The sequence below is a fragment of the Tachyglossus aculeatus genome, chromosome X3 (assembly GCF_015852505.1).
Source record: "Tachyglossus aculeatus isolate mTacAcu1 chromosome X3, mTacAcu1.pri, whole genome shotgun sequence".
Taxonomy (NCBI): domain Eukaryota; kingdom Metazoa; phylum Chordata; class Mammalia; order Monotremata; family Tachyglossidae; genus Tachyglossus; species Tachyglossus aculeatus.
The window spans coordinates 30,098,977-30,115,522 of NC_052099.1; the positions used below are offsets into that span (position 1 = coordinate 30,098,977).

The window sequence follows — 16,546 nt, forward strand, 5'->3', positions numbered from 1 at the left end:
GTAAACGCTTAACAAATACCATCATCATCATCAATCAGGCACAGTCCCTGCCCCGCATCTTAAGGAGGTGGAAATTTTAATAATAATAAATAATTTATTTATTATTAAATAATAAGTGAAGAAGAGGTATTGAATCCCCAGTCTGTAGAATGAGGAAATGGGGGCTAGGAAGCGGTATTAGAACCCAGGTCCCTTGACCCCCTCAGGTTTACGTTCTTTCCACTAGCCCTGCTGTTATCAATAAAGCGTGAAAAGAAACTACAGGTAGTGTGGCAGGGTATAAGGATATGTAAATAATCCTCTCAGGGTCACACCTGGAGAGTTTCCAGTCCTCTACCAGTCTTGGCTACTGGAGGGAGTCAAGAAGAGGCCTACCCATTCCATTCCTAGCTTGGCCAGTGGCTAGCGAGTGGAAGGCCATCTGCTACAAGTCAAAACTCACCCGTCCTGGGCAGTAGCAGCACGGGACATTCATTCATTCTTTCAATCGTATTTATTGAGCACTTAGTGTGGGACAGAATCGAGGATGGAGACTCGAGTGGACTGCGTGGAAGGAGGCGATGGTACAACTATGGATATGCTGCCGGAACGATTGTAGATGGAGGTGGGGCGTTCTGGGAGAGATACGCCCATGGAGCCGTTATGGGTCGGAGACGACTCGACGGCATAAGATGAGACAAATAAGTGCCGGGGGGTGGGGAGAAAATCAAAGCGCTTAGGGGATTCAGACCTAATCGCATAGGGTCGCTTGGATCTGTTCAACAAGAGGGAAGACCTCTTTATAGCAAGGTTTTGAACCAATAGCTCTGATTGTATAAGGGGATTCAGATCTAATCGCATAGGGTCGCTTGGATCTGTTCAACAAGAGGGAAGACCTCTTTATAACAAGGTTTTGAACCAACAGCTCTGATTGTATAAGAGGATTCAGATCTAGTTGCATAGGGTCGCTTGGATCTGTTCAACAAGAGGGAGGACCTCTTTATAACAAGTTTTGAACCAACAGCTCTGATTGTATAAGGGGATTCAGATCTAGTTACATAGGGTCGCTTGGATCTGTTCAACAAGAGGGAGGACCTTTTTATAACGACGTTTTGAACCAACAGCTCTGATTGTATAAGGGGATTCAGATCTAATCACATAGGGCCGCTTGGATCTGTTCAACAAGAGGGAGGACCTCTTTATAACAAGGTTTTGAACCAACAGCTCTGATTGTATAAGGGGATTGAGATCTATCGCATAGGGTCGCTTGGATCTGTTCAACAAGAGGGAGGACCTCCTTATAACGAGGTTTTGAACCAACAGCTCTGATCATATAAGGGGATTCAGATCTAATCGCATAGGGCCGCTTGGATATGTTCAACAAGAGGGAGGACCTCTTTATAACGAGGTTCTGAACCAACAGCTCTGATTGTATAAGGGGATTCAGATCTAGTTGCATAGGGTCACTTGGATCTGTTCAACAAAAGGGAGGACCTCTTTATAACGAGGTTCTGAACCAACAGCTCTGATTGTATAAGGGGATTCAGATCTAGTTGCATAGGGTCACTTGGATCTGTTCAACAAGAGGGAGGACCTCTTTATAACGAGGTTTTGAACCAACAGCTCTGATTGTATAAGGGGATTCAGATCTAGTTGCATAGGGTCACTTGGATCTGTTCAACAAGAGGGAAGACCTCTTTATAACGAGGTTTTGAACCAACAGCTCTGATTGTATAAGGGGATTCAGATCTAGTTGCATAGGGTCACTTGGACCTGTTCAACAAGAGGGAAGACCTCTTTATAACGAGGTTTTGAACCAACAGCTCTGATTGTATAACAGTATGATGTTATCATCCTTTCCCAGACCTTCCTTGCGGGGGGGGTCATCTATTTATTTATTCATTTTACTTGGACATATTTATTCTATTCATTTTATTTGATTTATATATCTTGTTTTGTTGTCTGTCACCCCCTTCTAGACTGTGAGCCTGCTGTTGGGTAGGGACCGTCTCTATATGTTGCAGATTTGTACCTCCCAAGTGCTTAGTACAGTGCTCTGTACACAGTAAGCGCTCAATAAATACGATTGAATGAATGAATGAATGAATAAATAAATGAATGAATGAATGAATGAATGAATGAATGAATGAATGAAAAGGGGCTTAGAGCTTAGGGGGAAGTCATCACCTACCTGGCAGGGGTATAAAGAAATTGCTCATACTGGGGTGTAAGCAATCAATCAATAAACTGATCAATCAATCGTATTTATTGAACACTCACTACATGCAGAGCACTGCACTAAGCATTTGGGAGAGCACACTACAACACAATTAGCAGACACATTTCCCCCCTTACCAAGCATCAAACGTAAGCTCGTTTTGGGAAGGGACCATGTCTGCCAACTCCTCTGTTGTTTTGGACTTTTACCAAGCACTTAGTACAGTGCTCTGCGCATAGTAAGTGCTCAATAAATACCATCGGATGAATGATGGAATAAATAATAAGTGAATCGATAATAAATGAATAAATAAGTCATCAGTGAGCTGATGACTTCCATTCTCAGGGCATCAGTGGAATATAAGTGTGAATATCTGGTGTACGCTTTCATCACTTTATTTTCCTTACTGGGGAGAAAAGGCAGGATGAAGTGCTCATTTTTTTTTTTTTTTTTACCGTGATTGGTTTTGGAATTCATGACATAACCCGGGTCTGCTACTTTGGGTTCCTTGCTGCCTAGCGATCACCCCCGTGAAAGAGATGATTATTTTAATGTTTTTTTTTCTCCCAGGCATTATTTTTAATGCCTTTGAAAATGAGCAGCCAGAATAAAATATGTCTACTTACAATAAAGAACAATGCCACTGAATAAAATCTTCATGGATTTATTCTTATCGTTTTGTGAAAGTCTGCGATCCCACCGAGGCTATTTAATACAGGATTGTCAGAATGCAGAAGTTGGGTCTCAGAGAGCAGAAATACCTGCTGGGGTGAAGGAGATGGGTGTTTCTGGATATATATGAGGTTAGGAGAGGAAACTAATCTGTAATTCTTTTCGATGGCATTTGTTAAGCGCTTACTATGTATCAGGCACCGTACTAAGCGCTGGGGTAGATACAGAAGCAGCACGGCCTGACGGATAGAGCCCGGGCTTGGGAGTCTAAAGGACCTGGGTTCTAATCCCGCCTCCGCCGCTTATCTGCTGTGTGAACCTGGACAAGTCACTTAACTTCTCTGGGCATCGTAAAATGGGGATTAAGATTGCGAGTCTCGTGCTGCAGAGAAGCAGCGTGGCTCAGTGGAACGACCGTAAGCCCGCTGTTGGGTAGGGGCCGTCTCCATGTGGTGCCAACTTGGACTTCCCAAGCGCTTAGTACAGTGCTCTGCACACAGTAAGCGCTCAATAAATACGACCGACTGAATGAATGAATGAATGAAAGAGTCCGGGCTTGGGAGTCAGAGGTCATAGGTTCGAATCCAATTGTCAGCTGTGTGACTTTGGGCAAGTTCCTTCACTTCTCTGGGCCTCAGTTACCTCATCTGGAAAATGGGGAGCCCCCCGTGGGACAACCTGATCACCTTGTAACCTCCCCAGAGCTTACAGCAGGGCTTTGCACATAGTAAGCGCTTAATAAATGCCATGATCATTATTATTATGTGGGACATGGACTGCGTCCAACTTGATTATCTTGTATCTACCCCGGGGCTTAGTACAGTGCCTGGCACATAGTCAGTGCTTAACAAATACCACTGAAAAAAAAATATCAAGTTGGACACAGTCCCTGTCCCACGTGAGGCCCACCAGTCTTAATCCCCACTTTACAGATGAGGTAGCTGAGGCCTGACCCATATTAAATCCTTAATATAGTCCGTGAAAAAGAAAAAAAATCAAGTTGGACACAGTCCCTGTCCCACTTGAGGCCCACCAGTCTTAATCCCCATTTTACAGATATGGTAACCGAGGCCTGGCCCATATTAAATCCTTAATATAGACCATGAAAAAGAAAAAAAAAATCAAGCTGGACACAGTCGCTGTCCCACGTGGGGCCTACCAGTCTTAATCCCCATTTTACAGATGAGGTAACCGAGGCCTGGCCCATATTAAATCATTAATATATACCGCGAAAAAGAAAAAAAAAATCAAGTTGGACACAGTCCCTGTCCCACGTGAGGCCCACCAGTCTTAATCCCCATTTTACAGATGAGGTAACTGAGGCCTGGCCCCTATTGAATCCTTAATATATACCGTGAAAAAGAAAAAAAAAATCAAGTTGGACACAGTCCCTGTCCCACGTGAGGCCCACCAGTCTTAATCCCCATTTTACAGATGAGGTAACCGAGGCCTGGCCCATATTAAATCATTAATATATACCGTGAAAAAGAAAAAAAAATCAAGTTGGACGCAGTCCCTGTCCCACGTGAGGCCCACCAGTCTTAATCCCCATTTTACAGATGAGGTAACCGAGGCCCGGCCCATATTAAATCCTTAATATATACCGTGAAAAAGAAAAAAAAATCAAGTTGGACACAGTCCCTGTCCCACGTGAGGCCCACCAGTCTTAATCCCCATTTTACAGATGAGGTAACCGAGGCCTGGCCCATATTAAATCATTAATATATACCGTGAAAAAGAAAAAAAAATCAAGTTGGACGCAGTCCCTGTCCCACGTGAGGCCCACCAGTCTTAATCCCCATTTTACAGATGAGGTAACTGAGGCCTGGCCCACATTAAATCCTTAATATAGACCGTGAAAAAGAAAAAAAAAATCAAGTTGGACACAGTCCCTGTCCCACGTGAGGCCCACCAGTCTTAATCCCCATTTTACAGATGAGGTAACCGAGGCCTGGCCCATATTAAATCCTTAATATATACCGTGAAAAAGAAAAAAAAATCAAGTTGGACACAGTCCCTGTCCCACATGAGGCCCACCAGTCTTAATCCCCATTTTACAGATGAGGTAACTGAGGCCTGGCCCATATTGAATCCTTAATATATACCGTGAAAAAGAAAAAAAAATCAAGTGGGACACAGTCCCTGTCCCACGTGAGGCCCACCAGTCTCTTAATCCCCATTTTACAGATGAGGTAACCGAGGCCTGGCCCATATTAAATCCTTAATATATACCGTGAAAAAGAAAAGCAGCCACGTAGAGCAGCGTGGCAGCTCAGTCAAGGCTATCAGAGACAGTCAGGAGGCAGGTAGGAGGATGCAAACTCACGGTCACCTATTCTGCCGTCGCAATTCATTCATTCATTCATTCAATCGTATTTATTGAGCGCTTACTGTGTGCAGAGCACTGTACTAAGCGCTTGGGAAGTCCAAGTTGGCAACATATAGAGACGGTCCCTACCCAACAACGGGCTCACAGTCTAGAAGGGGGAGACAGACGACAAAACAAAACATGTGAACAGGTGTCAAGTCATCTCCACCCCGATAAAGCGTGACAACTTCCCACCGTCTTGGAAAAAACTGCGGAAGAGGACTTGGCCGGGAAAAGCGTGCGGATTCCCAGGTGTCGTTTCAAGGAATTTGGGTTTAGCTTCAGGCAGACCCTGCCGACGACAGGCTAATGCATCATAAGGCAAAGGATCCGTCGGCATAATAAATGACGAATGAAGAAAGGGAAGCTCTCCTCCAGCTGGCCTCCAACTAGGATTTCTAAAGGATGAGGTCCTTTAACACACGGCAAGGCCAAGATAATAGATCCGACATTGGATTTCTCCGGCCTGGAGAAATATTCCCTGTATTAGGGACTCTCCCAGAAAAAACCTTGACACAAGAAGTCACTTTAACTCAATGAAATTATCATGATTCTTAAGTTCTCTCTCACTCTCTGTTTTGCTCCCTTTTCTCTTTCCTCCCTCCCTCAGTTTCCTCGTCTGCCAAAGGGGGATTAAATACCCATTAATAATAATAATAATGATGATGGTATTTGTTAAGTGCTTACTATGTGCAAAGCACTGTTCTAAGCGCTGGGGGGATACAAGGTGATCAGGTTGTCCCACGTGGGGCTCACAGTCTTCATCCCCATTTTACAGATGAGGTCACTGAGGCGCAGAGAAGTTAAGTGGCTTGCCCAAGGTCACACAGCAGACAAGTGGCGGAGCCGGGATTCGAACCCTTGACCTTTGACTCCCAAGCCCGGGCTCTTTCCGCTGAGCCACGCTGCTTCTCAAGCGTACTCATTGTACTGTGTGTATTGTATTGTGCATTCTCATTGTAGTCTCCCAAGCGTTTAGTACAGTGCTCTGCGTGGTAAGCGCTCAATAAATACGATCGACTGACTCGCTCAGAAGTGGCTCCATAAATGCATTCATTCATTCATTCAGCCGTATTTATTGAGCACCTACTGTGTGCAGAGCACTGTACTAAGTGCTTGGGAAGTACAAGTTGGCAACATATAGAGATGTGAACCGCGGGCTCACAGTCTAGAAAATGAACTCGTATGTATTGCATGATTACTGTGTGCATAGCACTGTACTAAGTGCTTGGGAAGTACAAGTTGGCAACATATAGAGATGGTCCCTACCCAACCGCGGGCTCACAGTCTAGGAAATAAACCGTAAAATCCCTGCCGTGGTTACCGCTGAGTCCGATTCCTCTGGGGGATTCTTCCCCCCCAATAATAATAATAATAATAATAATGGCATTTATTAAGCACTTACTATGTGCAAAGCACTGTTGTAAGCGCTGGGGAGGTTACAAGGTGATCAGGTTGTCCCTCGTGGGGCTCACAGTCTTAATCTCCATTTTACAGATGAGGGAACTGAGGCCCAGAGAAGTGAAGTGACTTGCCCAAAGTCCCGCAGCTGACAATTGGCGGAGCTGGGATTTGAACCCATAATAATAATCCCGACTCTGGTTCTGTTTTATTTTGTTAGTATGTTTGGTTTTGTTCTCCGTCTCCCCCTTTTAGACTGCGAGCCCACTGGTGGGTAGGGACCGTCTCTATATGTTGCCGATTTGTACTTCCCAAGCGCTCAGTACAGTGCTCTGCACATAGTAAGCGCTCAATAAATACGATTGATGATGATGATGATGATGTTGACTAGGGACTGTCTCTATATGTTGCCGATTTGTACTTCCCAAGAGCTCAGTACAGTGCTCTGCACATAGTAAGCGCTCAATAAATACGATTGATGATGATGATGATGACTCGAACCCACAACCTTTGAATGCCTTCCACACACTAGGAGTCCAGCGCGCTACCCATTGCGCCACAGAGCCACTTTCAGACATCAATGCAGTTGATGTCGACGGTGATGGGCAGAAAGGGAATAAGATACCGCTTTTCCGTAGGCCCCGACGGCGGCTCTGTTGCGGGAGCAGTAATTCGGTTTCACTCCGGACTCGTCTACTCGTGTTAATGAGGTCGTCGAAGGAGAATTGCTCCCATCAGGTAAGTTGGTCTCCATCTCCTCTCCGTTTAACCCAGGCCCGCGGAATCGGGCTTGGCGGTATTCCACTCAGAGGGATCTCGGAACAGAGGATGATTTCCGAGTGGCTTTTGGAAGGTGACTCTGCCCTCATCTAAGCCTCTGCAGGGATTAAGCAGAAAGGACTCTGTGCGCGGAACATAGCGGATTATTTTCCCAGCAGAAAGGAACGACCGCTTTATTTGTTCCAGTGCCACCTTCTGCGGAGGGCTTAAGGGCACAAGGCCGACTAAGGTTGGGTTCTTCCAAACGCCTAATTAACTACATCCATTTCCCCACCTGGAAAGATCGACCCTTCTCCTCCGGGGAAACCGAACAATAAACCCGGTGCTGGGGAAATAGGGACTTAAGAATCAATCAATCAATCAATCAATCATATTTATTGAGCGCTTACTATGTGCAGAGCACTGTACTAAGCGCTTGGGAAGTACAAATTGGCAACACATAGAGACAGTCCCTACCCAACAGTGGGCTTACAGTCTAAAAGGGGGAGACAGAGAACAGAACCAAACATACCAACAAAATAAAATAAATAGGATAGAAATGTACAAGTAAAATAAATAAATAAGAAGAGGCTCGTGCTTCCTGATTCCCGTTCGGTTTCGGCATTTAAACGCCGTTTCCCAAAGGAAGAGCAGCGTGGCTCAGCGGAAAGAGCCCGGGCCTGGGAGCCGGAGGATCCGGGTTCGGATCCCGGCCCGTCGCTTGCCTGCTGTGTGACTTGGGGCGAATCACGCGACTTCTCCGTGCCTCAGTCCCTTCGTCTGTTAAATGGGGATTAAGACTGTGAGCCCCATGTGGGACATTCATTCTTTCAATCGTATTTATTGAGCGCTTACAGTGTGCAGAGTGCTTGGGAAGTCCAAGATGGCAACATATAGAGATGGTCCCTACCCAACAGCGGGCTCACAGTCTAGAAGACATGGACTGTGTCCGACCCGATCATCTCGTATCTACCCCGGCGCTCAGTACAGTGCTGGACACAGAGTAAACGCTTTAGAAATACTATTAGAGAAGCAGCGTGGCTCAGTGGAAAGAGCCCGGGCTTTGGCGTCAGAGGTCATGGGTTCAAATCCCGGCTCCGCCACTTGTCAGCTGTGTGACTTTGGGCAAGTTACTTGACTTCTCTGAGCCTCGGTTCCCTCATCTGTAAAATGGGGATTAAGTCTGTGAGCCCCACGTGGGACAACCTAATCACTTTGTAGACTCCCCAGCGCTTAGAACCGTGCTCTGCACATAGTAAGCGCTTAATAAATGTCATTATTATTATTATTATTATTTAAAAAATGCAGTTCCTTTTCCCAAAAGCAGCCATCGCGTCGAACAATCCATCGGAAATCTCAAATGCAGTCCATGGAGGCCGGCTCTACCCCCTGGGATGATGCATTCCGGGTAGATAAGAAGAACTCTCTGTTGCTTCCTTTTCAGGAACTGGAGTGAGATCCCCCTCATGGGGATCCTCATGGACCCATCCATGTCTTCCCACATTCATGCATCCAATCCTATTTATTGAGCGCTTTCTGTGTGCAGAGCTCTGTACTAAGCGCTTGGAAAGATTCGGCAACAGAGGCAATCCCCACCCAACGACGGGCTGGGTTCAACAGAGTTAAAATCCACGTGGCCAAAAGGGTCGGAAGAGGACTTTGAGCCCACTGTTGGGTAGGGACTGTCTCTATATGTTGCCAACTTGTACTTCCCAAGCGCTTAGTACAGTGCTCTGCACACAGTAAACGCTCAATAAATACGATTGATCGATTGACTGATTGACTTGGGCAGCCTAAACAAAAGGGAATCTCACGAGGAGATCGGGAGGCTTTTTAGGAGGGAAAAAAACATGGTGTGATTAACAGGGGTGGAAAGACTTGTTGGACAAGAAATGCAATAACATTGCTTTTTAGGGTAGGACGACGGCTGGAGGTGAATGCAGCAGTCAATATTTAAGCAGCTTCAACCTCTCTGTAATAAACTGATGTTCTCTCAAGCTTAATTCAATCCTTTCTGAATCAGACCCCTCGGTTTTAAAATTCGTCTCTCGGTGGCTCTCGGGAAGGAGCCGTTGTCCCCGAGTGTTGCTGCGATTTCCAGGGAATGCCAAAGGGACCAGAAGAGAAGAAAATATATTATAATTAAATTTCGGTTCTTGTGATCCTTTTCACTCGCTGCTCTTCCCACCCCCCGGGCAGCCGCAGGTCTTTCTGAACTGACGCGGCGGGAAGCTTCGGACATTTCCCCAAAGCCACTGCCGATCTTCCCGTGGAGATCGGTCAACAACGGGCTATGGTAGTTATTCTTTCGTCTACCTGATCTACGGGACCGTTCGTACGCCAAAAATCTCTCTCCCGGGTGCCAAGTCTCTGTATCTTTCAGTTGCCCCAATGCTGATGTCTGCAAAGACCAACCCGAACGACAGGTCTTCATGGCTTATGTCTTATGGCTTATGTCTCGCTCACGCTCGATAATAATAATTGTGGTTATTCGTTAAGGGCTTGCTAGGTATCGAGCGTTGTTCTAAGCTAGATACAATCAGATCAGATACAGTTCTGTTCCACTGTCTGAAGGGGAGGGGAGGATGGGCTTTTAATCCCCATTTTGCAGGTGAAGGAACTGAGGCTCGGAGAAGTGAAGGTTGCTTTTCGCCAACTTGTACTTCCCAAGCGCTTAGTACAGTGCTCTGCACACAGTAAGCGCTCAATAAATACAATTGAATGAATGAATGAATGAATGAAATGCTGCCCATGGAATTCTTATTTAAGAAATATCCACCATGCTACTGCTTAAAAAGATATTTCTAAGAAAAGATGAATTATATTGAACCCATGTGAATCTAGCTTTAATGCTATTTGTGCTGACTTGACACCTTTCCACATGGTGTTTTTTTTGTTGTCGTTGTTGTCTGTCTCCCCCATCTAGACTGTGAGCCCGTTGTTGGGTAGGGACCGTCTCTATATGTTGCCAACTTGGGCTCCCCAAGCGCTTAGTACAGTGCTCTGCACGCAGTAAGCGCTCAATAAATACAATTGAATGAATGAATGAACGAAATGCTGCCTGTGGAATTCTTGTTCAAGAAATATCCACCGTGCTACTGCTTAAAAAGATATTTCTAAGAAATGAGAACATTTTCTATGAATTATATTAAGCCCATGTGAATCTAGCTTTGATTCTATCTGTGCTGACGACTTGACACCTTTCCACATGTCATTTTTGTTGTTGTTGTTGGCTGTCTCCCCCTTCTAGACTGTGAGCCCGTTGTTGGGTAGAGACCATCTATCTCTATATGTTGCCAACTTGTACTTCTCAAGCGCTTAGTACAGTGCTCTGCCTCCACAGCTTTTCCCGTGTTTCCGCCCACCCTCACACCTCCCTACGTCCTCCTCCCCGCCACCCCGATCCCCCCGAAACCCGCCTCACTTCAAGAGAACCGTCCATCGCCCCACCGAGCCCGGAGGATGCCGCCTCCCAGATTCACCCTCCCCCTATTCTCCTCTTCCCATTTAATTTAGGCTTCGATGACAGTCTGACGAATGACGCCAATGATGGGGAGAAAGGGCAAGTTGTTTCAGCGTTCTTTATGCTCCGTTGCAACTTATTTTTTTTTTGATGTAAATATTTCCAGTCAACTACAAAAGTAGCTTGGCAGCGCCCCGTAAATATTACTGTTCCGCGGGCTCGCAATGGCACCGAGTCCTTTGCTGTGCCAGTTTCGAATCCGCCCCGGGGACCGGAATACGCTGACTTTTCGGGAATTGACTGATGGAGCGCGTTGACGGATGTCTCCCTGGCAGGTGGAGATAGGAGGCCTTCCGCCAGGAAGGAGATGGGATATAATATACGTCAAGGGCAGTCATCCATTTGCCATTTTGCTAGAGCGCTTCGTTCGGACAGCCTTTCGGAGCGCTGACCGCTTCTAATCGGAAAATAGGTCAGCACGCTCATCATCCCCGCAGTACAGAATGTACTAGAAAATCCGAACCACGTGGGGAACGATACAGTATGGCGGCTCAGGAGGTTATTCACTCATTCGGTCGTATTTATTGAGCGCTTACTGTGGGCAGAGCAGATTCCCCGCCCACAACGAGCTTACCGTCCAGAGGGGGATGATGAACGGCTTCAGTTTATCTTCGCTGCGGCGCTTCACAAGAACTGTTGGCCTTAATGACATTTTTTTTTAACTGCCAGCATCATCAGATCCGGGCAGGGACGCATTTGATTCACGAGATGATGTTGAGAGAACCACGGTTCACTGAAGGAATTTTTCCGTGGCCTTAGTCAAGGGGGAACTGAGGTGAAACTGGGCAGTCAGTCAGTCAATCGCATTTACTGAGTGCTTACTTTGTGCAAAGCACACCTTGTATCCTCCCCAGCACTTAGAGCAGTGCTTTGCACACAGTAAGCGCTTAACAAATGCCATCATTTCTATTATTATTATTACTAAGTACTGGGGTTAGTGAAATACAACAATAAACAGATGCATTCCCACAATGAGCGCATCTAGACACAAGGAATGATGAGCAGAAACCTTAGCACACTAGAATTTGGCAGAACACAGGAGAAGGCTCTCTAAGGAGAGACTGCCAGCTCATTGTGGGCAGGGAAAATGTAGCTACGATGAGCCACGATTCGATTAGCTCGTAGTATCTGTTAAAACGCTTATTATATGCCTCATCATCAGCCTGCAGTAGATACAGAATAATCGCATTAGCTGCGGCCCCACCAGTCTGAGGGGGAGAACAGGTATCCAACCCCCATTTTGCAGATGAGAAAACAGGTGCACAGAAACTTTAAGTGACTTGCCTAAAGTCTCACAGCGGGCAAGTGAAAGAGCCAAGATTAGAACCCAACTCCACTTAACTCCAAGGCCGGTGTTTTTCCACCAAACCATCTGTATATATGGTTGTACATATTTATTACTCTATTTATTTATTTATTTATTTATTTTACTTGTACATTTCTATCCTATTTATTTTATTTTGTTGGTATGTTTGGTTCTGTTCTCTGTCTCCCCCTTTTAGACTGTGAGCCCACTGTTGGGTAGGGACTGTCTCTATGTGTTGCCAATTTGTACTTCCCAAGCGCTTAGTACAGTGCTCTGCACATAGTAAGCGCTCAATAAATACGATTGATTGATTGATTGATCTGACAGAGGAAATATAATGTTCTCCTCTGCGTCTGACAGGGGTATCCAAACCAGTAGGATTGTTATGTTTACTAGAATGGTTTGGGCTTCTTGCTGAATGGAATATACAAGGAGCTCCCCCGGTAGGAGGAAAACCCCCTCCAGCCACCTTTCCAAAGAGCGTCAGGTTTGTTTACCGCCCAAACCGCCCACGCAGGCTCGCATGGGGAGAGAGCCCTCCTTCACTGGCTCACTTTCCATATAATAATAATAATAATGATGATGGCATTTGTTAAGCGCTTACTATGTTCTAAGCACTGGGGGGGGGGGGATACAAGGTGATCAGGTTGTCCCGCGTGGGGCTCACAGTCATCACCCCCATTTGACAGATGAGGTCACTGAGGCTCCTAGAAGTTAAGTGACTTGCCCAAGGTCACACAGCAGACGTGGCTGAGCCGACATTGGAACCCATGACCTCTGACTCCAAATCCTGTGCTCTTTCCACTGAGCCACGCTGCCACTTCGGAGCTTCCCCGGGGTACGCTTGCCCGTCTAATGGGCAGTAAGGGCCTCGGTTCTCACGGCTTTAAATATCTTTTAAGTTCAAAGTTGGCAAAATATAGTAAAATGGTAGAACAAATGCACCAGTGCATTTTGGGGTGAATGCATTAGACACCCAGTCTGAAATGTCTGTGCATCCTTACTTGCCTGCGGATTGTAGCTTTCCACTATTTCTGTTGAGTAGAAATTAGGCCTCATGTCCCTGTGCGATAGGAGTATTGTATTATTTTTTTCTTCTTGTTCAAAGAAAGTCCCAATTGCTTTTATCTCCGTTTCCTCCTAATCTTCATCTGGCATTCATGTAGTTCTGGCAGCGGACCTTTCGGTACTTATTTTACCTCTTTTCTAATGCATTTCATGTGACAGAATAAACAAAAGAACACTAAATAGAGTTAAAACGGTCCGTGCAGACTTCATCTTGGGTTTTTTTTTGCCAGGAACTGTAGTCCTGAAATAGTCCCTTGAGGGGATCCAAATGAGGGCCCCTGGGTGGTCTATGGTGTAAGCCTATCACGCCTTTTAAATAATATATCTTCCTCCCCTGAGACTCACTCTGGGAACGGTAAAGATTTCCCGATGCAGGAAACGTTACAACGGAATTGGGTTTACTCTCAAGTGGAAGAGTTCTTGATTCGGCTTTCCTTTAAACAGACACGCACACACGTAAAGACAATATTAATAATAACAATAATGGTATTTATTAAGCACTTACTACATGCAAAGCACTGTTCTAACCTCTGGCATGGCCCATATTAAATCCTTAATATATACCGTGAAAAAGAAAAAAATAATCAAGTTGGACACAGTCCCTGTCCTACGTGAGGCCCACCAGTCTTAATCCCCATTTTACAGATGAGGTAACTGAGGCCTGGCCCATATTAAATCCTTAATAGATACCATGAAAAAGAAAAAAACATCAAGTGGGACACAGTCCCTGTCCCACGTGAGGCCCACCAGTCTTAAATGGGGACATTTTACAGATGAGGTAACTGAGGCCTGGCCCATATTAAATCCTTAATATATACCGTGAAAAAGAAAAAAAAAATCAAGTTGGACACAGTCCCTGTCCCACGTGAGGCCCACCAGTCTTAAATGGGGACATTTTACAGATGAGGTAACTGAGGCCTGGTCCGTATTAAATGTTTATATGTTATATATGTTTCTACACATTTATTCCTCTATTTATTTTACTTGGACATATTTACCATTCTATTTATTTTGTTAATGATGTGCATTTAGCTTTTATTCTACTTGTTCTGACTACTTGACACCTGTCCTTTTATTTTGTTTTGTTTTCTGTCTCCCCCTTCTAGAGCCCTTTATTGGGTAGGGACTGTCTCTATACGTTGCCAGCTTGTACTTCTCAAGCGCCTAGTACAGTGCTCTGCACGCAGTAAGCGCTCAATAAATACGATTGAATGAATGAATGCTAGGTGGTGGTAAGGAATCGGTGAGGAAAGGCGGGAGGGTTTGGGGTGATGGTAAAGATTTCTGCTAGAGGCGGAGATGGATGGGCAACCGCTCAATGTTTTTGTAGAAGCAGAGGGAAGTATGGACCGGAGTGGAGAGAGGCCGGAGGCAGGAGAGAGACATTAAGTAAATAAATGAGGGGGTCATCATCTGATCCGATGGGAAATCAATCAGTCAACCGTATTTACTGAGCACTCACTGTGTGCAGAGCACTGTACTAAGCGCTTGGGAAGTACAAGTCTCCATTTTCTACATTTTGCTCAAGTGACGGAGCACATGCCTGACCACGTTCCTTCAAAGAGACCCCAAGCTCAAGGCCAGCGCTCACATCTGTCTACTAGAGGGTGTACCTGTGTATTCACGTGTGAGAATAAGGGTGGGCATCAATCAATCAATCAATCAATCGTATTTATTGAGCGCTTACTATGTGCAGAGCACTGTACTAAGCGCTTGGGAAGTACAAATTGGCAACACATAGAGACAGTCCCTACCCAACAGTGGGCTCACAGTCTAAAAGGGGGAGACAGAGAACAGAACCAAACATACCAACAAAATAAAATAAATAGGATAGAAATGTACAAGTAAGATAAATAAATAAATAAATAGAGTAATAAATATGTACAGCCATATATCCATATATACAGGTGCTGTGGGGAAGGGAAGGAGGTAAGATGGGGGGATGGAGAGGGGGACGAGGGGGAGAGGAAGGAAGGGGCTCAGTCTGGGAAGGCCTCCTGGAGGAGGTGAGCTCTCAGCAGGGCCTTGAAGGGAGGAAGAGAGCTAGCTTGGCGGATGGGCAGAGGGAGGGCATTCCAGGCCCGGGGGATGACGTGGGCCGGGGGTCGACGGCGGGACAGGCGAGAGCGAGGTACAGTGAGGCATGCACTGTGCACATGCGCTGTGCATGCCTACAGCATTGGGCTGTAGCATTTAATAATACAGCATTTATTTATTTTATTTATTTTACTTGTACATATTTATTCTACTTATTTTATTTTGTTAACATGTTTTGTTTTGTTCTCTGTCTCCCCCTTCTAGACTGCGAGCCCACTGTTGGGTAGTGACCGTCTCTATATGTTGCCAACTTGTACTTCCCAAGCGCTTAGTACAGTGCTCTGCACACAGTAAGCGCTCAATAAATACGATTGAATGAATGAATGAATGAAAAGTCGGCAACACATAGAGACAGCCCCTACCCAACAGCGGGCTCACAGTCTAGAAGGGGGAGACAGACAACAAAACCAAACACACTAACAAAATAAAATAAATAGAATAGTCAGTGGTGTTTATTCTGATGTCACCGACTCTAGGACAGGCCTATAAATGGGATTAGGGGCTCTTCAGCAGACCTGAAATAATAATCATAATTGCGGTGTTTATTAAACAGTACATATGCACCGCATACTGGGGCAAATACAATCGGATCAGACACAGTTTCTGAGCAAACAAGGTTTACGGTCCAAGGAGAAGAGAGAACATGTATTTAATCCCCATCTTCCCTATGGGGAAGGCGAGCTAAGTGACTTTCTCTAGCTCACACGGGAGGCAAGTCGCGGAGTCAGAATTAGAACCCGGGTCCTCTGACTCACAGCCCTCTGCTCTTTCCATTAGGCCATGTTGAACAGAAGAATTTGGGCCAGAAACCCATCCCGCCCACGCGGATCGCTTGTTCTTTTGCTAGATTTCACCCAACGTTATGAAAACCAGCAAAGCGGAGGAGAAAGCACACGTTTTGGCATTGTTAGCCCGGTTCCTTAAACGCTTAGAACAGTGCTTGGCACATAGGAGGCACTTAACAAATGCTCTAATAATAATAATTATTATTATTATAAAAAAGTAGCTCTTGGGTATGTTTGCTTCTTTTTGATTAAGGCTTCAGGATACTTTTAAGCGTGGAAACTACAACTCAGCAATCTGTAAAATGGGGATTAAGACCGTGAGCCCGCCGAGGGACAACCTGATCACCGTGTCCTTGTACATACTTATTCT

General features: G+C 45.5%; 1 non-coding gene across 1 annotated transcript; it reads left to right on the forward strand.

The window, feature by feature from the left end:
• The first annotated feature begins 296 nt into the window (after window positions 1-296).
• Window positions 297-432, forward strand: LOC119948971. The gene has a single exon (XR_005457070.1). It is a non-coding gene; the product is annotated as a small nucleolar RNA SNORA7 (small nucleolar RNA).
• Window positions 433-16,546: the final 16,114 nt, after the last annotated feature.